This window comes from Bombina bombina, chromosome 7 (assembly GCF_027579735.1).
Source record: "Bombina bombina isolate aBomBom1 chromosome 7, aBomBom1.pri, whole genome shotgun sequence".
Taxonomy (NCBI): Eukaryota; Metazoa; Chordata; class Amphibia; order Anura; family Bombinatoridae; genus Bombina; species Bombina bombina.
Window position 1 is genome coordinate 500015323 of NC_069505.1, and position 27655 is coordinate 500042977.

At 38.5% G+C, this 27655-nt stretch overlaps 1 pseudogene; it reads right to left on the bottom strand.

Annotated features, from left to right (window-relative positions):
• Positions 1-12183: 12183 nt before the first annotated feature.
• LOC128636468 (cytochrome P450 2G1-like) overlaps positions 12184-27655 on the bottom strand; it is a 48391-nt pseudogene continuing 32919 nt past the window's right edge.

Consider the following 27655-nt stretch of genomic DNA (forward strand, 5'->3'; position numbering starts at 1 on the left):
ACAAGTGGCTCAGGTAGTGCAGCTCATCCAGGATGGCACATCAGTGCGAGCTGTGGCAAGAAGGATTGCTGTGTCTGTCAGCGTAGTGTCCAGAGCATTGAGGCGCTACCAGGAGACAGGCCAGTACATCAGGAGACGTGGAGGAGGCCGTAGGAGGGCAACAACCCAGCAGTAGGACCGCTACCTCCGCCTTTGTGCAAGGAGGAACAGGAGGAGCACTGCCAGAGCCCTGCAAAATGACCTCCAGCAGGCCACAAATGTGCATGTGTCTGCTCAAATGGTCAGAAACAGACTCCATGAGGGTGGTATGAGGACCCAACGTCAACAGGTGGGGGTTGTGCTTACAGTCCAACACCGTGCAGGACGTTTGACATTTGAAAGAGAACACCAAGATTGGCAAATTCGCCACTGGGGCCCTGTGCTCTTCACAGATGAAAGCAGGGGCACACTGAGCACATTTGACAGACGTGACAGTCTGGAGACGCAGTGGAGAACGTTCTGCTGCCTGCAAAATCCTCCAGCATGGCCAGTTTGGCAGTGGGTCAGTAATGGTGTGGGGTGGCATTTCTTTGAGGGGCCGAACAGCCCTCCATGTGCTCGCCAGAGGTAGCCTGACTGCCATTAGGTATCAAGATGAGATCCTCAGACCCCTTGTGAGACCATATGCTGGTGCGGTTGGCCCTGGGTTCCTCCTAATGCAAGACAATGCTAGACCTCATGTGGCTGGAGTGTGTCAGCAGTTCCTGCAAGACGAAGGCATTGATGCTATGGACTGGCCCTCCCGTTCCCCAGACCTGAATCCAATTGAGCACATCTGGGACATCATGTCTCGCTCCATCCACCAACTTCACTTTGCACCACAGACTGTCCAGGAGTTGGTGGATGCTTTAGTCCAGGTCTGGGAGGAGATCCCTCAGGAGACCATCCGCCACCTCATCAGGAGCATGCACAGGCGTTGTAGGGAGGTCATACAGGCACGTGGAGGCCACACACACTACTGAGCCTCATTTTGACTTGTTTTAAGGACATTACATCAAAGTTGGATCTGCCTGTAGTGTGTTTTTCCACTTTAATTTTGAGTGTGACTCCAAATCCAGACCTCCATGGGTTGAAAATTTTGATTTCCATTTTTTAATTTTTGTGTGATTTTGTTGTCAGCACATTCAACTATGTAAAGAACAAAGTATTTAATTAGAATATTTTATTCATTCAGATCTAGGATGTGTTATTTTAGTGTTCCCTTTATTTTTTTGAGCAGTGTATATAATATAATAATGATATTAACTATATTAACCCTAATATAATTAGGGTTAATATAGTTAAGATATATAATATAATAACTATATTAACTAGATTAACCCTAATATAATTAGGGTTACTATAGTTAATATAGCTGGCGGCGGTGTAGGAGGATTAGATTAGGGGTTAATCTATTTAATATAGGTGGCGGCGGTGTAGGGGGATTTAGATTAGATGCAAAAGAGCTGATTACTTTGTGACAATGCCCCGCAAAATGCCTTTTTAAGGGCTGGTAAAAGAGCTGATTTCTTTGGGGCATGCCCCGCAAAAAGCCCTTTTAAGGGCTGGCAATAGAGCTGTTACTTTGGGGCAATGTCACGCAAAAGGCCCTTTTAAGGGCTGGTAATAGAGGTGATTACTTTAGGGGGATTAGATTAGGGGTTAATGTATTTAATATAGCTGGCGGCAGTGTAGGGGATTAGATTAGGGGTTAATTAATTTAATATAGCTGGCGGCGGTGTAGGGGGATTAGATTAGTTGTTAATACATTTAATATAGCTGGCAGCGGGGTAGGAGCTCACATTAGGGGGTAGTTTAATGTAGCTGGCGGCGGTGTAAGGGGCTCACATTAGGGGGTAGTTTAATGTAGCTGGCGGCGGTGTAAGGGGCTCACATTAGGTTGTAGATAATGTAGATGGCGGCGGTGTAAGGGGCTCACATTAGGTTGTAGATAATGTAGATGGCGGCGGTGTAAGGAGCTCACATTAGGGGGTATGTAATGTAGCTGGTGACGGTGTAGGGGGATCACATTAGGGGGTTATACTTTTAATGTAGGTGGCGGCGGGGTCCAGGAGCGGCGGTTTAGGGGTTAAATACTTTATTAGGGATTGCGGCGGGGGATCGCGGTTGACAGGTAGATAGACATTGCGCATGCGTTAGGTGTTAGGTTTTATATAGCAGATCGCGGTTGACAGGTAGATAGACATTGTGCATGCGTTAGGTGTTAGGTTTTATTTGGCAGCTAGTTTAGGGAGTTACGGGGCTCCAATAGACAGCGTAAGGCTTACTACGGCTGCATTTTGTGGCAAGGTAAAAATGGAGTAAGATTTCTCCATTTTCGCCACGTAAGTCCTTACGCTGTATATTGGATACCAAACTGCGCGGGTTTGGTATACCTGCCTATGGCCCAAAAAACTACGGGCGAAGGCAGAAATATACGAGCGTAACTTCTAGGTTAAGCCGTATATAGGATACCAAACCCGCGCAAATTTTGGCGTCGCCGGCTTCTGCGGGCGACGCTGTATATCGGATCGAGGCCCTTGTGTTTACATCTTGCACATTTTAAGGGACAAAAAATAAAAATAAAAACAGAGTTTTATACAGTTTGTTCATATGGATACACTATGTGAAACAGGCATAATATATGTTGGTTTAAATTTACAATACGTTTTCTTTTCCTGTAGTTTGTATTATCTATGTACTGTTGAAACCTCAAAAAAATAAAAAATAAAAAAAAATATATCTATATAAACATTTAATTTTATATACAAATCATTTGCAATGTAGGGCGACATTACATATGCAGCGTAAGTTTCAGCGCAGCTGCTGAAACCCACGTCGCCTGTATGTTCACCTCGGGTGAATCACATAAACGGTGCCGCCAGATGCTATACTGGCGTAAGTAGGAGAAACTGGCAAGGTTCAGAAATGTGCGCAACTACAATTTCTGGTGTCACCAGTAACTTACAATTACAATTTCTGGCGTCACCAGTAACTTACGCCAGTATTTTGCACGCGTAAGTTGAAAATAAAAAGTAGTTTTATGTAAATGAGGAGTTTACACGTAAAAATCAAAACCGAAAGAAAAAAATAAACTGACACATGAATTTTAATACACCATTCAAAATCCCTATATAAATCCATGCATAACCTCCATATTTTGCATGTGTTGGATTGTTCTTTGAGCTACAACACACTGCCCAGGAGTGGAGGATTTAGATAGTGAAGAGAGAGAGGCGCATACAAAAAAGTTAGTAAGGTCGCATTGGTTTGAGGAGAATTTGTACACTTACACATATTTGGACATATTGCGCACATTGCATACATACATATATACATACACCACACTTTTATTTTCAAACATCTCACACATTTTTATTTTTTGTACAGTGCGATAGGCTGAGTGCTTGTTTGTGATTGTGTGTGACTACGCCTGCGTGGGAGTGACTGAGAGTGTGTGTGGTGTGAAAAGTGTTAGGATGGCAGGGAGAGGTAAGGAGGAGGGGAGAGGAGTGGCAGGGAGAGTAGAAGAGGAGAGGACAGGAGGAACATTGGGTTCCCCCGACAGGGAGTAAGTGGAGTGGGGAGAAGGAGAGCCAGAAGGGAAGATGGGAGGAGAGATGCCAGAGAGCCCCAGAGCCCAGGAACAGAGGGTGCACATGGGAACAGAAGGGGGAAGATAGCTAGGAACATACACTGCCAGGGACATCTCAGGGAGGAAGACAAGTGGCCATAGATGAGGAGAGGCTGAGATGGCCCAACTTTTCCTTAGAAGAAAATGTTGTCCTAGTCCAGGCCATCACCTCCTCCACAGAACCAACTCTTGAACCACCTCTGACAAGGATACAAACAGCACCCTCTGTGCAGTCATCAGGTCCTTTCGCCATGCCACCACCACCAACATTCTCCAGGCAACCACAGGACCTGTAGGCTCCCAGGCAGGAGCCTGGTTGGCTGACTTTAATGCAGGACCTGGGAGTGATGCCGCCAACATTGCCATATGACCCATGGCTAATATATCTGGTTTTGAGGGGAAGCCAACATGGGAACAAAGGGTCCAGGTATATACCCCCCACAAATGCAATCACAGTCTCAAATCAGTCACAGCTATGATCCAAGGACACTGTCACAGGATGTGGCTATTGAAAAGGCTGGGTAGTCGCACACTTGTCCACAGTAGGAATTTGAAGCATCTGGGCGACCTCCACCATCGGCATTATTTTTACGAGCTCCACCATCTGCTTCCTTAGGACGAGCTCCAACATCTGCAACCTCAGCAGCATAAACTACACCAGCAGCTTCAGCAGAAACAACTACAACAGAAGCATCAGCTATTCCACATCCATCAGCAGAAGCATCAGCTATTCCACCTCCATCAGCAGAAGCATCAGCTATTCCACCTCCATCAGCAGAAGCATCAGCTATTCCACCTCCATCAGCAGCTATTCCACCTCCATCAGCAGAAGCATCAGCCATTCCACCTCCATCATCAGAAGCAGCAGCTATTCTACCTCCATCAGCAGAAGCAACAGCTATTCCACCTCCATTAGCAGAAGCAGCAGCTATTCCACCTCCATCAGCAGAAGCAGCAGCTATTCCACCTCCAACAGCAGAAGCAGGTCCATCAGCATCACCTGTTCTCCAACATCCTGTAGCTCAACATTCTGTGCATGCAGTGGATTCTCCCTTTGATCAAGAATACATTATGCTCCAGAGGAGGAGCATCAGAAGCACAGAGAGGTTCCAAAGATGGAGCCTAGAGCTGCAGAGAGACATAGCAACATTGTTAAGTGCAACTGTGCAAAATCAGTCACAGATGCTGAGATTGCAGATTGATATGCAGATGCAGCTGGACAATAGATTCCGAGAACAAAATCAGCTTTTGAGTGTGTTGGTGGAACACCAGCAAAACACAGCCTCAAGCTTATCATCTAAACAAGTAGGACAAGGTCATCCACCACAGGCACATCAGCTCCCTCATCCAAAAAGCCACATAAAAAATAAAGCTTTTTTTTAAAAAAAAAACAAAACAATTTAATTGGATAATTATATTTATACAAAAATGTCATTAATTTTTCTACAGTTACTTCTTTTAAACAAAGATTCCAGATATTTTGAATGTGCCTCACTGGCACAAGGGATTAGAAGAATCTTTTTATTAAAGCTACTAGTTTACAAATTCACTTAGCCAAGCATACCTACTTCTCTTCTCTCATATCTACTCTTTCCTCAAACCCTAAACGACTCTTCTCCCCCTTTAACTCTCTCCTCTACACACCTGCTCCACCCCCATCTGTCTTTAGTGCTCAAGACCTGGCAGACTACTTTTTAAACAAAACACGTACTATCCGAAGCAACTTCCCAACACTAACCTGCAATATTCAATCAACAGGCCCAGTTACTCCCTCTGCCACCCTCTGCATCTTCCATCCAACCACTGAGAATTAAGTTTCTTCCTTACTATCTTCGTCACGCCTCACTACCTGCCGGCTCGACCCTATCCCTTCCCATCTAATACCCTCCCTATCTTCCACCCTCACTCCTGCTCTTACGTACATCTTCAACCTATCTCTCAATACCTGCTCATTCCTATCTTCTTTCATACATGCAAAAGTCACTCCCATACTCAAAAAACCTCCCTCAACCCTAATTCTCCTGAAAGCTACTGCTCCATATCACTGCTTCCACTAACATCAAAACTCCTTGAAAAACTAGTTTACAATCGCCTAACCCACTTCGTGTCCGCCAACTCCTTGCTTGACCCCCTGCAATCCGGATTTCACCCCAAATACTCAACTGAGACTGCCCTTATCAAGGTTACTAACAATCGTCTCTCTGCTAAAAATATTGGCCACTACTCTATACTCATCTTAATTGAACTCGCAGCTGCCTTTGACACAGTGACCACCCCCCCTCCTCCTACAGACCCTTAGCTCTTTTGGCCTCTGTGACACTGCTCTTTCCTGGATTCACTCCTATCTTTCTCACAGGTCTTTTTCTGTGTCATTTGCCGGTAACTCCTTTACAATTCATCTGTCTGTTTGAGTACCTCAAGGATCTGTTCTGGGTCCTCTACTCTTCTTCATTTATACTTCTTCACTGGGTAAACTTTTCAACAGTTATGGCTTCAAATATCACCTCTATGCTGATGACACCCAGAACTACCTCTCCACCCCTGCTCTCTCTCCCTCTGTCCTTTCTCATGTCAACGACTGCTTATCTGGTATTTCTTCCTGGATGGCCTCTTACCACCTTAAGATTAACATGTCCCAGACTGAGCTTCTTCTTATCCCTCCCTCAAGCTCTTCACCAACTTGTGAATTCTCTATCACTGTTGACGGCATCACCCTTTCCCCATCGCCCCAAGTCCGCTGCCTCGGAGTTACTCTTGACTCAAATCTATCCTTCGTCCCCTATATCCAATTGCTTTCTACATCCTGTCGCAACCATCTACGCAATATTTTCAAGATTTTACCTTTTCTGTGCACTAACACCACAAAGAAAATAATCCACTCCCTTGTTATTTCCCGACTTGCCTACTGCAATAACCTACTTACTGGCCTTCCTTTTCCCGCCCCTCCCCCTTCAATCCATCCTAAATGCTTCTGCCAGGCTGATCCACCTTTCCCGTCGCTCTGTATCTGCTGCACCTCTCTGTTAGTCCCTTCATTGGCTCCCCATTCACAGCAGAATTAAATTCAAAATTCTCACCCTTGCATACAAAGCGCTCACCAACACCGCTCCCCTCTACCTATGCTCTCTAATCAACAAGTATACTCCAGCCCACCCACTAAGATCCACTAAGATGCTCCTTGCATCTGCGACTATCACCTCTGCTCATGCTAAACTGCAGGACATCTGTCGTGCAGCACCTACCCTCTGGAACACTCTCCCTTGTGCTGTCAGGCTTTGCCCTAATCTTTCTTCCTTTAAATGCTCTCTGAAGACTTTTCTGTTCAGAGAAGCCTACCACCCAACTCAATAATAAATTAATTTCTCTTACCTAACATAATTTCCCTCATCTAACTCTGCATTAACATCTTTCTCAATCTTGCAGTCCTCACCTCCTGTTTCTCAACCCTTCTAGATTGTAAGTTCCCACGGGAATAGGGCCCTCAATTCCTCCTGTATGTGTTTGTAAATTTTGTGAATTGTATCCATGGACAGCGCTGTGGAATATGTTGGCGCTTTATAAATAAAGTATAATAATAATAAGGAGAAGAACGTTGTAACACCATAGTGATATACTGGTGGTATTCTGCACCAACTTAAAGCTGCATTCAGGACCTCCACTTTGGATATATTCCATTTCCTCATTAGACATGTATTTTCTTCTGTATTTCTATGGAAGTGACCTCATTGATTCAGACGTGTCTGGTGTCCCTTGTGCCTTACGGATGGACAATATGTTTTGATTTCCTGGAGGGTTATCACTGACTGTTTTATGAGCAGTTATCGGGGGTGTAGTGAACGGAAATATCATGGATTTTAAGGCTTCTTGTACATTAGGCTTAGGATCGTCGTTCTTCCTATCAGGAAACCTAATTATAGGTACATGAGGCTTCACATTCTGAACGACCCTGCTGGCCACCGCCATTTTACTTTTTCTATTTCACCACAACCATTGTCCTTTGTTATTTGCCATTTGAAGGTCATACACATCCATGTTATGGGTGTTAGAGCACACTAATATTGAATAAAAATGATGATATACCTGTGTTAAAGTGGCACTACACCACAGGTAATATTATCATCTTTATGATATATTATTGTACTCTAACTCACATGACATAGGCATCTATGTGCAGCTATTGAGCTAATTTATATATACTTTTCAACTAAGGATATCAAGAGAATGAAGCAAATTAGATAATAGAAGGGAATTGGAAAGTTGTCTAAAATTGGATGCTCTTTCTAAATCATGAAAGAAGAAATTTGGGTTTCATGTCGTTTTAAGTGACCATACAAGGTTTAAAGGGATAGGAAAGTCAGAATTAAACTTTCATGATTTAGATAGAGCATGTAATTTTAAGACACTTTTAAATGCACTTCTAGTTTCCAATGTGCTCCGTTCTCTTAGAATCCCTTGTTAAAAATAAATACGCACATATCATACACTAGTGGGAGCTGCTGCTAATTGGTGGCTGCACACATTTGTCTCTTGTGATTGGCTAACTAGATGTGTTCAGCTTCCTGCCAGTAGTACAATGCTGTTCCTTCAGCAATGGATAACAAGAGAATTAAGCAAATTTGATAATAGAATTAAATTGGAAAGTTGTTTAATATTGTAAGTTCAATCTGAATCATAAAAGAAAATTTTGGGGGTTTACTATCCCTTTAACTGTTTGAGATGTGCGTCTTAAATGTATGTGATTGCGCATGCGTTGGATGTTTGTTAAGGCTTCCAGGGAGTTACAAGCTTTTACTCAGTGCAAGGCTTGCTGCGTGAAAATGGAATAAAATCTCTCCATTCTGCACTCGTAAGTCCTTGCGCTGAATATGTGATACCGACTGCCAATGCCAGTTCTATGTTAGATAATGGTAGTAAAAACTGCGGGCAACGTGTAAAATATACGTGCGTAACTTGTATGCGGCACCATATATGTGATCGCTCGATTAGACTAAAAATTGGCGATGCCGGGTTTCGCACCTGATGCCACATATGTCATCTCTCCCCTAGTGATTAATTGCTGGTTTATACTGTATATATAATACATTACTTTAATGTCCTTTTAAGGCTAATATACATAAAAGGACTATATTCCAAGCAGAAGTTATAGGAGCTGTAAAGGAAAAGTCTGAAATTAAGAGCTTATTGTTTACCAGTAAAATGGGAAACCCTGCCGCATTGAAACTACAGTCTAGTAATATGATATACAGCTTCCCAATGAACTGGGTCAAAGTAAGCTTATAACAGGCTTATAATATGAAACTGTCCTAAGGAGCTTGCAATCGTTTCGTATTATGATACGTTCTGTCCCAAGAATCTTTCACTTTAGTTGTATAATGGGAGACCCAGCTTCAAGGAGCTTACAATCTAGTGGTATAATGGGAGATAATGTGGTAGATTTATTAAATGTCCGCCCAACATCGCTAAATGCCAACTGCATACGCTGTTGGCATCTAACATTGAACAAGCATTTCTAATGAGCAGGGGCCGTCAATCACCTGGATCAGATCAGGAGGATTTCAGTCCGTCACCTAAAAGGTGTCGGAGAAGTTAAGGAGCAGCAAGCTTAAAGGGATATTAAACCCAAAAAATTTCTTTCATCATTCAGACAGAGAATCCAATTTTAAACAACATTCCCATTTACTTCTATTATCTAATTTGCTTCATTCTTTAGATATCCTTTGCTGAAAAATTGCAATGCACATGGTTGAGCCAATCACACAATGCATCTATGTGCAGCCACCAATCAGCTGCTACTGAGCCTATCTACATATGCCTTTCAGCAAAGGATATCAAGAGAATTAAGCAAATTAGATAATAGAAGTAAATTAGAAAGATGATTAAAAATGCATGTTCTATCTAAATCATGGAAGAAAAAAATGTGGGTTTCATGTCCCTTTAAGACCGCTGCTTCTTAACTTCCGTTTCTGGTGGACCAGAAATGATGGGGCGTGGATGCATTATCTGCTGCTTAATAAATCGAGGCCCCTAATCTTTTACTGTTTTTCTACTTTTTAGAGATGAAATTTATATGAGGATATAGTCTTTTGAGTTTAAAAAACACCCACACAATTGTTAACAAATTTGTTTATTAAAATGTTTATAAAATATACATTTTTCACACATTTTGTTGTAGAGAACTCACGTGCCATGATATTTACATAAAATAACAGTATAGTTTGAATCTGCTGGATATATATATATATATATAAAAATGACCAGTAGGGATTTAATATTAATAGCATATACAAACTCCAAAACAGCTCAGCACAATGGTTGTAATGGCTCAGCACTTAGGGGTTTATCAATGGTTTATTTACAAAGTTAAAATGTCACAATATGTGTGTACCTACATAAAAAATTAATAAAAACGAATAAGCAGTGTGTGTCACAATACTAAATTGACAAATCAATGGAAAAGCAATAGATTGTAAAGAGACCGTTTAAACTGCTTGCCTGGCCAGGTACATTTAATCTTTACTACGCGTTTCACGGCTCCTCCCCCTTCCTCAGCTGTGTCCGGCTAAGAGATATTTGTATATTTAAAGGGATATTAACCCCTATTTTTTTCATGATTCAGATACAGCATGCATTTTTAAACAACTTTCTAATCTACTTTGATTATCAATTTTGCTATGTTCTCTTTAACATAAGCTCAGGAGCCTACGAGTCTCCGGAACACTACATGGCAGCAGTTTTGCAAGAATGTTATCTATTTGCAAGAACTTTAGATGGCAGCACTGTTTTCTGCCATATTGTTCTCTAAACACCTACCTAGGTATCCCTTCAACAAATAAAAACATGGGAACAAAGCAAATTTGATATTAGAAGTAAATTGGAAACTTAAAATTGGTTTGCTCTGAATCACAAATATTATGTTGACTGTTGATCTAAAGGGACATCAAACCCAATTGTTTTCTTTCATGATTTAGTAAGAGCATGCAATTTTAAACAACTTTCCAATTTACTTCTATTAACAAATTTGCTTCTTTCTCTTGATATCCTTTGTTGAAAAGCATATCTAGATAGGCTCAGTAGCTGTTGATTGGTGGCTGCACATAGATGCCTCATGTGATTGACTCACCCATGTGCATAGCTATTTCTTCAACAAAGGATATCTAAAGAATGAAGCAAATTAGATAACAGAAGTAAATTGGAATACATATGTTGGGTTTCATGTACCATTAAGTTGTGCTTAATATCTGCAAATATAGATGTCCTGAATGCATTACTGTGCCACCAAATATGTCAGAAGGGAATGTCAGGCGGTAAATATCAGTGTGCTCTCCATTAGGATTGTGAGTTTCTTAGAACTATTTCTGCTGTTATACTTGCGGACAATTATTTTGTTAAAGAGACAGTCTAGTTAACATTAAACTTTTATGATTCAGATAGGGCATGCAATTTTAAACAATTTTCCAATTTATTTTTATCATCACATTTGCTTTGTTCTCTTGATTTTCTTTGTTGAAAGCTAAACCTAGTAAGGGTAATATGCTAATTTCAAAGCCCTTGACGGCCGCCTCTTATCTCAGTGCATTTTTACAGTTTGTCACAGTTAGACAGTGCTAGTTCATGTGTGCCATATAGATAACATTGTACTCACTCCCGTGGAGTTATTTAACAGTTTGTAAAAAGCACTGAAATAAGGGGGCAATCTGCAGAGTTTCAGATACAAGGTAATAACAGAGGTAAAAAGTACATTAATATGACTGTATTAGTTATGCAAAACTGGGGAATGGGTAATAAAGGGATTATCTATCTTTTTAAACAATAACAATTCTGGAGTAGACTGTCATTTAATGCACATAAAACTCATTTTACTCTGCAGCAGTGTATGTTACTATATCCACTGCGGCCAATTTGGGACAGATATGTGGCAGAGTTAGGCTTTGGAAGTCTGCAGCATTCACTACTTCCAGTTCTCAGAATTGGAAAGCCAAACATATTCAGAGTTTTCTTCAGAGTTTTTTCATACGCTGTCAGCATTTATCATTACACAAGCATTTCTAGTGAACTGCTTGTGCAATGCCGCCCCCTGCACATTCGCGTCCAATTGGCCGCTAGCAGGGGGTGTCCATAAACCCAATTGTATCCAATCAGGATGATTGCTGTCCGCCGCCTCAGCGGTGGCGGACGAGTTAAGGAGCAGTGGGCCGGAAGCAGCATCCACTGATTCATAAATCGACTCCCTAGGCTGCACATTGCCTCTTGCTATACCCAATGTGGTCAGTAAGCTCATTGTAGTGCATTTCTACTCCTTCAAAAAAGGATACTAAGATAATTAAGCAAATTTAATAACAGAAGTAAAATAAAAGTTGTTTAACATCATATGCTCTATAGGAATCATGAAAGAAAAAAAATTGTTTCATATCCCTTTAAGAACTGTAATCAAAAAGACAGTTTAAAAAATAAACAGACTGGGAAAGGATGGGGGTACATGTTAATTATTGTGTTTAATTGAGCCCTAACAGTTGATTGGTAGATTATTCTCATCAGCTCGGGATGAAGGCAAGCTTGTAATTTATGGGAATGTTTGCTAATCCATTCATTCTTGGAGCAATGTCGGATTCTGTAAATTGTGTTGAAGAGTTGAGTCTAAAGTTCTGCAGGATGGTAGTTAAAAACAGGAAGAGTTCCATACGTGCAAGGCCTTCCCCAAGGCACTTCCGCTTCCCTGTTAGCAGCAAGATCAGGGAAAAGATGTTTCACAAATTAATACTGTAAAACATAGGCCATTGTTTATAAGAACAAGTGGTTTTTTTAAGTTTGAAGAATATAACAAATGTTCCCCTTGACATTTGTTCCACTTTTCAGAAGTTTCTATAGACCAGGTTTAAGGGGACATATAGCTGCAATAAGTAAATGCTATAATGAACTAGAGTAATTTCTTATTGTGCAATTGGTATTGGCATGACTAAGGGTGGATAACCCAAAACGTTGCTGTATCATGTATTGGATCTAATTCCTTAATAAAAGTATCTCAAAAGAATTCAGTGTTGAGGATTAAGAATAAAAATATTAGGTTTTATGTCCCGTTATAACGTGTGGGACATCTTGTGAAATGAAACTTAAACTACATATTATTTATTATCATTTGTACCTGCTGAAAATGCCATAAAAGCATCACTCTTCCTAAAACAGCCGTTGTTGTCTAGAAAATGATCAGGGTTAAATTTGTCTGGAGTAGAGTATTGCTCTGGGTCACTTAACACTGAACCGAGAAGTGGTATAACATCAATGCCCTATGGGGGAAAAAAAAGATATTGTGAGATAAATACTGTTCATTTTTTTTTAATATATATACAGTATATATATATATATATATATATATATATATATTTGGAGAGTAGCATTAATGTTTCCCTAAACATCTGTCCCACATTCAAATCTTTCTTTAGAACAAATGTGAACATTCAAAAATTTTACTTCAATATTTGCATGTTGAATAAATTATTGAAAAGTAATATTTAAATATTATATTTGAATGTTGATTCCTATAGACTACCATTGATTTATTTGAAAATCAACATTCAAATGTTAATATCTAATATCTATTACATTGTATATTCAAATGTTGAATGAAATATAGATAACTAATGTTTGTTTCCAAGTATTCAACATTTCTTTCTAATAAATTAATGTGTCAAAAACTTGTTATTTTTTAACAAGATGCCACAATATTACCCATCCTTAGTTTGTAAAAATATAAATTTAAAATGTATGTTTTTTTTTATGTTTTGTAATTTATTATAGAGAATGTTTCTTAAATATATGAACAAGACGTTGACCCAAGACCATTATGATTGTATGTACAATATTTCTTTATCTGGAAGTGTGTACATGTTGTAACAGAATTTATTGGTGTGTTACCTTAGGGATAGCAAATCCCCTGAATTTAATATTCCTAGTTACAGAATGTGTGAGACCCATAGGAGTGACATTGCAAAATCTCTGAATTTCATGGATCACTGCGTTCATGTATGGCATCTTAATCCGGTCTTCCATATTTGGAAGACGATTCTGACCAATAACCTGGTTAATTTCCTTGTGTAACTTTGCTGAAAAAATAAAATAAAAAATAGTAATGTATGTTTAAATTAGGGCAAGAAAATGATTTTATGTTATAAAATATTTATTTTCATTATTAATATACTTAAAACAAAAATATATCATAAAAATCATATATGGCAGTGCTATACATTCTATTCATTATTAATTTAATGACAAAAAATAGAATAGTGAACTATAATAAAATGTAAATGATTAAGCACTTTATCTCTATGGGTATTAATAATGTTGATGGTTTTAAAATGTTGTTGCCTCCATATGAAGAGTAAAAAACATGGTATAAAAGTTAGAATGGTATTCTTAAATAAAAAATAAATTAAAAATAAACATTTTATAGTACTTTGAGAGCATAGAAACACCTGTTAACTACATGGGCTAGATGATATTTGTTAAAGAGACATGCAAGTTAAAATTTAAAGGAGCAATAAATACATTAGAACTCCAAAATCAATAAATGCATAATAAAAAAGGCATTGTAATTGCACTTACTCTAAATTAAGCAGTAGATTTTTTTTAAATTCCATTCCCCCAGCCCCTGTATCATGTGACAGTCATCAGCTAATCACAGACTCATATACTTATACACTGTGAACATGTCAAATAGAAGATGGTGCCTAGAAAAGTGTGCAAATAAAAAGATAGTGCACAATTTAATAAGGGAAATACATTAGAATTATTTTTTTTTTAAATTACATTCACTATTTGAATTGTGAACATTAAATTTTCATTTCATTTTAGTTATATATATATATATATATATATATATATATATATATATATATATATATATATATATATATATACTGTATATATTTAAAAATAAATAGAACATTTTTGACTATGTGAAGAACATTTGAATGTTAATAATTTATGTTGGGTATAGTTTAGGGCACTTGGTTTAAATAGAGTCGGGTTTAGCGCACAATCGATGTATTACGTGTTTTTTTCAATTTCATTTCTATTGAAGTCTATGGGGGATATTTATCAAAGGTCTGGTGGACCTGATCCGACAGTGCGGATCAGGTCCGCCAGACCTCACTGAATGCGGAGAGCAATACACTCTCCGTATTCAGGAAAAACAATACCGGTATTGGCGCTGTGGTAGAAGAAATATATGCTGATCAGTGCATAATGGAAACGTGTTGTCCCTGTTTAGGAAAATGGACAAGCACAGAGCGTAGATGGTTCAATCTAGAAAGTGGTTCTGGATCCTCTGTGATGTCATCTAGGTGGCCTGCTAGTGGGTGTGTACTTCCAAATTACACCCAATAGAAGGAGAAAGCTGTATGAGACAAAGAAACACAGGCTCAGCCCGACTCAAATGCAGATTATTTATTACAGAGTAAGTCCATGTGACAAAATGCATACTCACTAGCATTTAAAATCAATAGAAGCATGTGTAATACAAACAATCCTTCCGGTGTGATTCTCAAGTCCTGAGCAGATTCAGCCCACCTCGGTCGAACTATACCAAGTCTGGATGTAAGGTGCCAGGGAATATTAAATACACTGCTGGTGCAACGTCGCCCCCTGCAGATTCGCGGCCAATCGGCCGCCAGCAGGGAGGTGTCAATCAACCTGATCGTACTCGATCGGGTTGATTTTCGGCGATGTGTTTCCACCTGCTCAGAGCAGGCGGACAGGGTTATGGAGCAGCAGTCTTGATAAATGGACCCCTATGGGTAGAATAAATTAACAGTGCTACAGTATCCAAAGTCCTGAAGTTTGCGCGCATCGGCTTTAGCTCACACACAAACCATTTACTTTCAACTTATAATACCAGCGCTAACCAGCACGTGCAAAATGGTTACTTCTAGCAGTGTTTATGCTCAAGTGGAATCTAGCCCTATGCACATTTTATAAGCATAGTATTGTGGATATTCCCTATCTCCCTCTAGTCGTGGGTGCAACCATGTTGAAATTTGCCTTTCATTGCATTCCAGTGCTGACGTGTTTGCACATGTGCAGTAACCCTTCTTCAGATACCTGCAGTGTAACCTAAGTTCCAAAATGGCGGCACCTATAATTAGAGGGAGGAGCATGAAATTTATTTAATTTTTAGTGTTTTTTTAAGCAGTAAATGTATAACTTGTTTGCAAACACTGCTGCTGTATAGGGCTCAAGACACATGCGCACTTCTACACCTATCTAGGTAAAGTCTCAGGAAAGGAACTGTTTTAACAAAGAGAACAGTAAATTTGATTAAAACAAATTTAAAAAAATAATAAACTCTGGGCTTTATCTGAGCCTGTTTTATTTAGCTTGGTTTAATATTGACTTCTTATTGACAAGTCTCTTTATAGGAAATAAAACTAAATATTGCCATTCGATGTTAGACATTTTTCATTTTTCAAATTGAATTTGATGGTTAATCAACAACAAATTCAGGGCTAGAAATTCTTAATGTATTATGTTTGCAATATTTATATCCACATACATTTTTTTAATTTGAAGTTTGGACATTTGGAATATTGCAATAAATGTATTGAGAGAAAATGATGGAATGGTGTAAGATCGCACATTGGTTTGTGTATACTCCATAGATGAGCCCAATAAATTGGTAATTATATGTTTGCATTCAAAGGATCAGAATATGAGTCTGAGAACAACTGATTAAACATTTGTTCCTATTCATGTGCCTCGTATATCAGAACATTGTACCTTGTATCTCTGGATATTTGAGAAGAATTAGTAATCCATAATTCAACGTAGTGCTAATTGTCTCTGTCCCAGCAAAGAACATGTCCAGACATGATATGAGCATATTGTTCGTGTTGAACTCAGAGTCTGGTTTGTGCTTCTCCTAAATCCATATAAGAATGAACAAAAATAAGGTTAGTAAGGGACACACCACATTGTGAGATTTTGGATTCTGTTTAAAGGGACACTAAAGGGACATTCCAGCCAAAATTGGAATCCACGTGGATGCATTTCAGTTTTGAATAGAATCCTTTTTGAAATATAAATGTATAAGCAAAAATTATTCTAATAAAATCTATTGCTGTTTCAAAAGAGTATTTAAGTATGCACAGTGCACCAACATTTTAAACACAACAGACTCAATTTGTTAATTGCTGATATGATACAAGCCCCACTGACACTCAGAGCAGCTGCAGTATTTAAAATGCTGGTGCACTGAGAATATCTAGCTATGCTTCACATGCACATGCAGAGAAAAAATTAAAAAATGTCATAACTTTTACTAGAAGCTTTTTTTGCCAATATATGTATATAGCAAATATGTTTCTATTCAAAGATGTAACTCATCTATGTGTATTTCAATTTTAACTGGAATGTCCCTTTAAATTCTGCTTGGTAAAAAAAAGCTTTGCAATATACTTTCATTATTTAATGTGCCCCATTTTCCTGTAATTTAATTGTGTAGACTATGTGCTGTTCCAATTCCCATGACGACTTGGAAGTGCAAGTTCAAAACTTTCCAAACACGGTTACATTCCCCACAGACATTCCGCTAGATTTAGAGTTTTGTCGGTAAAAACCAGCGTAGCTAACGCTGCTTTTTTTCCCAACGCACCCTTCCAACAACGCTGGTATTTAGAGTAGTCTGAGGGGCTGCGTTAGGCTCAAAAAAGGGTGCGTTGAGCCTAATTCAGCTCCACTTCAACCCTCAATACCAGCGTTGCTTATGGTAGCGGTAAGCTGGAAAAACGTGCTCGTGCACAATATCCCCATAGGAAACAATGGGGCATTTTGGGCTGGAAAAAAACAGCGTTCAGCTCCTAACGCAGCCCCATTGTTTCCTATGGGGAAACACTCTCTAAGTCTGCACCTAACACCCTAACATGAACCCCGAGTCTAAACACCCCTAACCTTACACTTATTAACCCCTAATCTGCCGCCCCCGCTATCGCTGACACCTACATTATATTATTAACCCCTAATCTGCCGCTCCGGACACCGCCGCAACCTACATTATAGCTATGAACCCCTAATCTGCTGCCCCTAACACCGCCGACCCCTATATTATATTTATTAACCCCTAATCTGCCCCCCCAATGTCGCCGCCACCTACCTACACTTATTAACCCCTAATCTGCAGACCGGACCTCGCCGCCACTATAATAAATGTATTAACCCCTAAACCGCCGCACTCCCACCTCGCAAACAGTAGAATAAAAAGTATTAACCCCTAATCTGCCCTCCCCAACATCGCCGCCACCTACCTACAATTATTAACCCCTAATCTCCTGCCCGCACCGTCGTCGCTACTATAATAAAGTTATTAACCCCTAAACCTAAGTCTAACCCTAGCACCCCCTAACATAAATATAATTTAAATTAAACGAAATAATATTCCTAAAATTAACTAAATTAATCCGATTTAAAACTAAATACTTACCTATAAAATAAACCCTAATATAGCTACAATATAACTAATAATTACATTGTAGCTATTTTAGGATTTATATTTATTTTACAGGCAACTTTGTATTTATTTTAACTAGGTACAATAGCTATTAAATAGTTAATAACTATTTAATAGCTACCTAGTTCAAATAAGTACAGAATTACCTGTAAAATAAATCCTAACCTAAGTTACAATTACACCTAAAATTACACTATCATTAAATTAATTAAATAAATTACCTACAATTACCTAAAATAAAGTACTATAAAATAAACTATTCTATAATACAAAAACAAACAAACACTAAATTACAAAAAATAAAAAAGAATTACAAGAAGTTTAAACGAATTACACCTAATCTAAGCCCCCTAATAAAATAAAAAATCCCCCCAAAATAAAAAATTCCCTACCCTATTCTAAAATACAAAAGCAATCAGCTCTTTTACCAGCCCTTAAAAGGGCTTTTTGCGGGGCATTGCCCCAAAGTAATCAGCTCTTTTACCTATAAAAAAAAATACAATACCCCCCCAACATTACAACCCACCACCCACATACCCCTACTCTAACCCACCCAAACCCCCCTTAAAAAAACCTATCGCTAACCCCCTGAAGATCTCCCTACCTTGAGTCGTCTTCACCCAGTCAAGCTGAATTCTTCATCCAAGGTGCGCAGAGGAGGTCCTTGATCCGGTAGAAGTCTTCATCCAAGTGGCAAAGAAGAGGTCCTCCATCTGGTAGAAGTGTTCATCCAGGCGGCGTCTTCAATCTTCATCCATTCGGAGCGGGGCGGAGCCATCTTCAACGGAGACGACGCAGAGCCATCCTCTTCAACCAATGACTTCCCGACGAATGAAGGTTCCTTTAAGGGACATCATCCAAGATGGCGTCCCTTCAATTCCGATTGGCTGATAGAATTCTATCAGCCAATCGGAAATAAGGTTGAAAAAAATCTGATTGAAGTTCAATCTGATTGGCTGATCCAACTAACCAATCGTATTGAACTCGCATTCTATTGGCTGATTGGAACAGCCAATAGAATGCGAGTTCAATACGACTGGCTGATTGGATCAGACAATCGGATTGAACTTCAATCTGATTGGCTGATTGAATCGGCCAATCAGATTTTTCCTACCTTAATTCAGATTGGCTGATAGAATCCTATCAGCCAATCGGAATTCGAGGGACGCCATCTTGGATGACGTCATTTAAACGACCAGGCATTCATCGTTAGTCCGTCGGCCAAGAAGGATGCTCCGCGCTGGAGGTCTTGAAGATGGAGCCGCTCCTCGTCGGATGGCTGAAGATAGAAGATGCCGCTTGTATGAAGATGTCTGCTGGTCCGGATGTCTTCTTCTGCCCGGATAGGATGAAGACTTCTGCTGGTCTGGATGTCCCCTTCTGCCCCATCGGATGAAGACTTCGGCCCGGCTGGGTGAAGACGACTCAAGGTAGGGAGATCTTCAGGGGGTAGTGTTAGGTTTATTTAAGGGGGGTTTGGGTGGGTTAGAGTAGGGGTATGTGGGTGGGGGGTTTTAATGTTGGGGGGTATTGCATTTTTATTTTCAGGTAAAAGAGCTGATTACTTTGGGGCAATGCCCCACAAAAAGCCCTTTTAAGGGATGGTAAAAGAGCTGGTTACTTGGTAATTTAGAATAGGGTAGGGATTTTTTTATTTTGGGGGGATTTTTTATTTTATTAGGGGGCTTAGATTAGGTGTAATTAGTTTAAACTTCTTGTAATTCTTTTTTATTTTTTGTAATTTAGTGTTTGTTTTTTTGTATTATAGAATAGTTTATTTTATTGTATTTTATTTTAGGTAATTGTAGGTAATTTATTTAATTCATTTAATGATAGTGTAGTGTTAGGTTTAATTGTAACTTAGGTTAGGATTTATTTTACAGGTAATTTTGTACTTATTTTAACTAGGTAGCTATTAAATAGTTATTAACTATTTAATAGCTATTGTACCTAGTTAAAATAAATACGAAGTTGCCTGTAAAATAAATATAAATCCTAAAATAGCTACAATGTAATTATTAGTTATATTGTAGCTATATTAGGGTTTATTTTATAGGTATGTATTTAGTTTTAAATAGGATTCATTTAGTTAATTTTAGGAATATTATTTCATTTAATTTAAATTATATTTATGTTAGGGGGGTGTTAGGGTTAGGGTTAGACTTAGGTTTAGGGGTTAATAACTTTATTATAGTAGCGGCGACGGTGCGGGCGGGAGATTACGGGTTAATAATTGTAGGTAGGTGGCGGCGATGTTAGGGAGGGCAGATTAGGGGTTAATACTATTTATTCTAGTGTTTGCGAGGCAGGAGGGCGGCGGTTTAGGGGTTAATACATTTTTTTATAGTGGCGGCGAGGTCCAGTCGGCAGATTAGGGGTCAATAAGTGTAGTTAGGTAGCGGCAACGTTGGGGGGGGCAGATTAGGGGTTAATAAATATAATATAGGGGTCGGCGATGTTAGGGGCAGCAGATTAAAGGTTTATAGGTATAATGTAGGTGGCGGCCGTGTCCGGTCGGCAGATTAGGGGTTACAAAATTTTTTTTATAGTGGCGGCGATGTGGGGGGGGCCTCGGTTTAGGGGTACATAGGCAGTTTATGGGTGTTAGTGTACTTTAGAGCACAGTAGTTAAGAGCTTTATATTCACGCATTAGCACATAAAGCTCTTAACTACTGACTTTTTTTGTCGCTAGGAATCTTGTTGGTAGAGGGTCTGCCGCTCACTTCTTCCAAGACTCCAAATACCGGCATTAGGCAGATCCCATTGAAAAGATAGGATACGCAATTGGCATAACGGGATCTGCGGTAGCCTGGAGTCGCGGTAGGGAAGTGAGCGTTAGGCTCTTTCCTGCCTGACTCTAAATACCAGCGGGCAGTAAAAAGCAGCGTTAGGACCCCTTAACGCTGCTTTTGATGGCTAACGCAGAACTCTAAATCTAGGTGATTGTTTTCGCACTCTGGTAATTCATTAACATAAAACCTAAACATTTCTAATTTACTTATCTAATATGTTTCATTGTCTTGAATCCTTTGTTGAAAAGCATACCTAGGTAGTCTCAGAAGCAACAAATTACTACTGGGAGCAAGCTGGTATTTGTGGCTACACATATATGTCAGTCATGTGTGTTCAGCTAGCTCCCAGAAGTGCATTATTGCTCCTTCAAAAAATGATTCCAAGAGAATGATGCAAATCTGATCATAGAAATAAATTGGAAAGTTGTTTAAAATTGTATATTCTATCTGAACTATGAAAGCAAAATGTTGTGGGTATGTATGTCCCTTTAATTGGCCTCAGCAGATAAGACAAATTAAATCTAGTTTTTAACATGATGGATGGCACTGTTTTTCAAACCTGTCCTAACAGGCCAGATTTTGAGGATATCTGAACTAGAGCACAAGTGAAATAATCAGATGATTAGTAAACATGATTATTTTACCTGCTCTCACCCATGGTAATCCTGCAAATCTGACCTGTTAGGGAGGCCTGAGTATAGGTTTGAAATAAGGATGGGCAGATGTTTCAAAACACCCATAATTTAAAACAATGTTTGATATATTTGTTCATTCAAATCAAATTTCAAATGTTCATAAAACATTCTAACATTCTTTTTTCGAATGTTTGTTTTTGCATTTTAAAGAACATGATCAAATGTTTAGCTATGTATTTTACATCAAATTCGAAAATATTACTAACATTCAATTTCAAATTTGTTTTATGCAATCAAATTTTTAATATTCAATTTCAAAATAGTATTTATAATCTACATTTATCTTTTTATAAATGTAGAATTCAATTTCGAATTCAATTTCTAAATAGTATTTCTAATCTACATTTATCTTTTATAAGTGTAATTTTGATTTCGAAATAAACATTCAAATTCAAATCCAACATTCAAAATAGAAACCAAAATTCAAAATAGAAAGTTACATTAAAAAACTAAAGTTTTATTGGAAATCGAAACCAAAATTTGAATTTAAAAGTTACATTTGAAAACTGGAAATAACATTTGATTTTCGAATTTTAAAGAATATTCGTTCTTATCAACATTCAATTTTCCAAACCTAATTTCGACAATAAAATTAATTCTACCATTTAAATTTAAACACATTCGCCCATCCCTAGTTTGAAAACCAAAGGCTTTAGTTATCATGTGTCGCTGTAGCGTATCATATCCGCAGGAAAGAAATACTTGTGCAATGCCGCCTCCTGCTTACTGGCGGCCAATCAACTGCTAGCAGGGGCTGTCAATCATCCCGATCATATAGGATCAGGATGATTTAAATCCACCACCATTTAGATAGTGGAGAGGTTAAAGGGCAGAGCTGCTTTTTAACTATAATGAGCTTCGGAAACAGCATTCGCTACAAGATAGATGGAGCCCTAAAATTTTAAAGGGACACTTGTCACTTAACCTAAATTTTTTATTTCATGATTCAGATAGAGCATGCAGTGTTGAGCAACTTTCTAATTTAATCCTATTATCAATTTTTCTTCATTCTCTTGCTATCTTTATTTAAAAAGGAGGAATGTAAGAAGCCAGCCCATTTTAGGTTCAGAACCCTGGATAGTGTTTGCTTATTGGTGGCAACATTTAGCAAACTAATAAGGAAGCAAACCCAAGTTCTGAACCAAAAATAGGCCGGTTCCTATCCTGCTTTTTAAATAAAGATAGCAACAGAACGAAGAAAAATTGATAATAGGAGTAAATTAATAAGTTGCTTAAAATTGCATTATCTATCTGAATCATGAAATAAAATATTTGGGTTTAGTGTCCCTTTAAGGAACAGACTTTCCCTTTAGCTTCTACTCAAAGAAACATATGAACCTCAAAAAAGTGTGTGTGCAAAATTAAAGCACCTCTTCAATTTTATTGATGAAGCAGTCAATGTAATCTCTGGGTGAGGATGGATCTATTGTCTCTTGGTTTTGTTTCACTTTTTCAGCAATGTATTCTATAATCATGCTGGTAATTTTTGTTATCTTATGGTGAGGACCTGGTATGTGGTTCATTAACAGAGGAAATAAATCTTGAGCCTGAAAGACAGAAAAAAAATATTAATAACGTTTACTTGAACAAAGCCCCTCTAAACATCAATACACAACTGAATGATCAGTCCACATTAATATGTTGTTGCAAAATGTGACATTTCCATGTACCCACTATGGTTAAAGGGACATGAAACCCAATACTTTTCTTGATTTTTATTTATTTAAACAATTATTAAATCCTATTTACAATAAATAAAGCAATATCAGTTTTTCATTTCCTTCCAATACTCATTGGCTAAAAAGGACTTCCTGATAAACCATCATTGGCAGATGGTTTCTCATAGGTGAGAAATACCTATCAGCTAATAAGCACATAATAGGCAACAAGCAACTCATACTGCTGCATTAGTGTCCACTTAAAGTTAAATAGCTTTTAATTCATATTTTTAACGGGGAAAAAAAAATCTTAAATACTGTTCTCTGCTAGGACCCTTTAAAAAAAACACAATTGCCCCATTAGAGATTGTGCTGTGAAAATGTATTCAAATTCATTTTTGTTTTTTTGCTTCCTATTCTATGATATTCCAATCCATTAGCATACATCCTAACATTTGTGGCTGAGGAAACCTATCGATCAAGCTCCGAATGGAGCTTGATCCCCCGTGTTTCTGGCGAGCCTGATTGACACCTCCCTGCTGGCGGCCGACTGGCCGCGAGTCAGCAGGGGGCGGCGTTGCACCAGCAGCTCTTGTGAGCTGCTGATGCAATGCTGAATACAGAGAGCGTATTGCTCTCCGCATTCAGCGAGGTCTTGCGGACAAAGGTCCGCAAGACCTTTGTTAAATAGAGGCTTGAGAATGAGATACATAGTAGGTTGATATGAGCCTGTCACCACATTGTGGGTGGAGCCATGTTGGGAAGGGAGAGATCATAGGTGGTTATTGGACAGGATTGTGGGTATTTCTGGGAGGGACATCTGGCTGTCTCAGAGGGACAGAGCACAGATTCAGGGACTGTCCCTTTTAAATAGGGACAGCTGGGAGGTCTGCTTAGACATTTATTATGACTATGATTTTACAATCAAATTAAGTAAAAATTCTAAAAATGATGATCCGGTTTTCATTGGTGGTGTTATTTGTTTTAGGTCATCTGTTATCCATTAAAAGAGTTGTTGATAAACCTAAAATCATATGTCAGTTTAGAAATCTGTCAGATCTTTTTTTGGCACTCCCCATACTATAGCATTTAAATGCTGTTTTTTCAATTGAGTTGAGTGGGAGGTGAAAACCTCAAATGTTTCTTTCATGGTTTGGATACAACATACAATTTAAACAACTTTCCAATTTACTTCTATTATCAAATTTGCTTCATCATCTTGGTATCCTTTGCTGAAGGAACAGCATTGCACTACTGGCAACTAGCTGAAAACATCTAGTTAGCCAATCCCAAGAGACAAATTTGTGCAGGCACCAATCAGAAGCTAGCTCCCACTGGTGTAGGATATGTGTAGGATATGTGGGTACCAAGAGAACAAAGCACATTTAAAAATAGAAATTAATCTAAAAATGTCAAATTTGTCCTAAAAAATGACTTCAGTGAGTTAGGTAGCAAGCTTAAAGGAAGGACCTCCATTTCCAACTGGAATCTTGTAGACAGTTACCAATTACTCTGCTTGTCACATGTGTATTCAAATAACCTGCAGGCATGCTACAACTGGAATCTTGTAGACAGTTACCAATTACTCTGCTTGTCACATGTGTATTCAAATAACCTGCAGGCACGCTACAACTGGAATCTTGTAGACAGTTACCAATTACTCTGCTTGTCACATGTGTATTCAAATAACCTGCAGGCACGCTACAACTGGAATATTGTAGACAGTTACCAATTACTCTGCTTGTCACATGTGTATTCAAATAACCTGCAGGCACGCTACAACTGGAATCTTGTAGACAGTTACCAATTACTCTGCTTGTCACATGTGTATTCAAATAACCTGCAGGCACGCTATAACTGGAATCTTTATCGCAGCAACCATCTCCACTGCTTTCACTTGTAGAGACCACAACACAGTTACTTGTGGGGTCTGGGGAAGAACATTTTTGTAGAGATATTTAGGGCCCCATGCACGAAGGAGCGAGCAGACAAGCTTTTTAACTCGAGAAGTTGTCCGCTTGCCTTCGCTACATCAGGCAGCGGATGAACAGGATCCGCTGCTGTTTGTATCATTACACGCTGAAGGTAGTATGTAATGCCCGCCCCTTCTCTCGTGCAATTAATCTCGTGAGAGAAGGGATTGTCAATCACTGAGAGCAAGCGCGTTTAATATCTAGGATTTCTTGACATACAGTGCTCCAATTTCATAACGGCTAGGCACCAAACGCTGTAATGTTATTTCTCTGCTTTACCGACACATGTTTCAACCCAGCATGCTTTGCAGGTCACAGGGGCCTAATCTTCCAACCTTGGAATAGACTTGTATTGTGGCATAACTTTATGGGGTAGATTTACTAAATGTCGAGTGGACATCAATCGCTATAGCGGCATTTATCATTGCACATCCGCTGCTTGATAAATGGAGCCCTATGTCTGGCTGCAATATCTTGTTACTATTGTTATTATGTAACTACACTTGGTGATTTTATTAACTTAATAACATTGCCAGCTCCCTTACTTTTATGACTGTGTCTAGGCACTAATGGTTCTTATTGTAAATACTTGCACATTTGCTGTGACTATATAATGATGATATATTTATAATCTGTTAAAGAGACAGTTTAGTAAAAAAAACTTTCATGATTTAAATAGGGCATGTAATTTTAAACAACTTCCCAATTTACTTTTATCACCAATTTTGCTCTGTTCTCTTGGTATTCTTAGTTGAAAGCTAAACCTAGGCGATTCATATGCTAATTTCTTAGACCTTGAAGACTGCCTCTAATCTGAATGTATTTTGACCACTAGAGGGCATTAGTTCATGTGTTTCATATAGATAACATTGAGCTCATGCACGTGAAGTTACCCTGGAGTGAGCACCGACTGGCTAAAATGCAAGTCTGTCAAAAGAACTGAAATAAGGGGGCAGTTTGCAGAAGCTTAGATACTAGGTACTAACAGAGGTAAAATGTGTATTATTATAACAGTGTTGGTTATGCAAAACTGGGGAATGGGTAATAAAGGCATTATCTTTCTTTTTAATCAACAAAAAATCTGGTATTCACTGTCCCTTTTATCAATTTTTGATATATTTAAAAAGAGTGCTGGAATCCCTTTCTCTTTTTCAGGTTGACTAATGGTTTAAACATGATTATTCTTTCTACATTTACTATTTTAGTATTAAGTGTAAGGGTCTGCACCAATTGATACTATAATATATTGATATATAAGAGCCTTCAAAATAAAAGTTGTTCTCTCTCCAACTTTTGAATATATCAGTTAAATTATAATCACTAAATCTACATCTATCTTATAACTGCTTGCTTAGAACAAGTTCCTATGGGGCTGATTTATCACGGCCCTAATGGGGCTGTATACCCCTGTTTCCGCGATTGGCCGCAAATCTGCAGGGGGTGGCATTGCACAAGCAGTTCACCAGAACTGCTTGTGCAATGAAAAATGCAGACAGTGTATGCTGTCGGCATTTATCAATGTCTGATGGACATGATTCGCCAGACACTTGATAAATTGAGCCCTTTGTCTAAGATACCGCTATCACAATAAACATTTCAAAACCTTACAGGACAAACTAATTAAAACTGTAAAATATACAACCTCTATAAAAAAGTTCAAGAGAATAAAAATAAAAATGATACATCTTTGTCAGTGAGGCATGACCACAAGAGTAATCTTGACTTTCTAAATTCTGGATGCTGAACCAAGGTTTAGGAGGAAAACTCTTAGAGAATGCCCCAGAATGCCCGGAAATTGTTCAGTTATGCAACGTTTCTGAGACACCGTTCATTCTATCCAGTAAGACTACATTAAAGGACCATTAAATGGGCAGTAAAGTCATAATGAGACATTCATGATTTAGACAGAGCATACAATTTTAAACAATCATCCAATTTACTTCTATTTTTTAATTTGATTTGTTCTTTTGTTATTCTTTGCTGAAAGGTTTTTCTAGGTACGCTCAGGAGCAGCAAATAACCTATATTCTAGCTTCTGATTGGTGGATGCAAATATATACTGATTGTCATTGGCTCACCCATGTGTTCAGTTAGAAACAAGTAGTGCATTGCTGCTCCTTCAACAAATGATACCAAGAGAATGAAATAAATTTGATAATAACATTTTAAACAACTTTTCAGTTTATTTCTATGCTCTACCTAAATAATGAAAGAAAATTTGGGGTTTTATGTCCCTTTAACCTCAAAAAATGGCCTTTGACTTACTAAAATATTGGTAAATTTTCCAATTTGTATAAACTGAACCAGAATGGAAACAATATTTTATATGGACTTTAATTCATCCATTCTAATGAAGATGCTTTATAACGTACTTTTTATTATATCAATGA